Source organism: Myotis davidii, unplaced genomic scaffold, assembly GCF_000327345.1.
Source record: "Myotis davidii unplaced genomic scaffold, ASM32734v1 scaffold295, whole genome shotgun sequence".
NCBI lineage: Eukaryota > Metazoa > Chordata > Mammalia > Chiroptera > Vespertilionidae > Myotis > Myotis davidii.
This window is the reverse complement of record NW_006286683.1, coordinates 401,227-401,964: the sequence shown is the minus strand read 5'-3', so window position 1 is coordinate 401,964 and position 738 is coordinate 401,227.

The following is a 738-nucleotide window of genomic DNA, read 5'->3' as shown; positions in this document are numbered from 1 at the left end:
GCCACACCAGCACCAACCACTACTGCCTGACACTGCACAGATTTTCTTTTCTTCTTTAATGTTTTTTTTTAAATTTTATTATTGATTTCAGAGAGAGGAAAGGAGAGGGAGAGAAACATCAATGATGAGAGAGAATCATGGATGGGCTGCCTCCTGCACGCCCCACACTGGGGATCGAGCCTGCAACCTGGGCATGTGCCCTGACTGGGAATTGAACCATGACCCCCTGGTTCATAGTTTGATGCCCAACCACTGAGCCACGCAGAACCCTGACCTCCTGGTTCATACGTTGATGCTCCACCACTGAGCCACGCCGGCCTGGCAGCATTTCCGTCTTCTACGTGGCAACGCCTGGCTCCTGGCACCTCCTCGGGGCCCTGAAATCCTCCCACAGTGGGCACGGGAAGGGAGCAGGTAGCCTGCTGCCCACCCCAGGACCATGGACGGGCTCGAAGGTAGGCATAGGATTGGCCTAAGACCTGGGTGATCAGGATGCCCGTTAATTCTCGTGTCAGCCTCAGCGGGTAGGAGTCACAGATGACGCAACTGGGCCGGAGGAGACCAATGGGCTTTGTCCGAGACACAGCGCTGGTCAGCGAGGGGCAGGAGTGACAGGGACCGGCGGGCGCTCTTAGCGGGTGCTCCTCACCAAGTGCCTTCCGTGACTGTGGGGGACTGTGCGCCATGCGGCTTGTTCACATAAGAATGATGTGAGCCTGGGAACCTGGGCTTCCACCT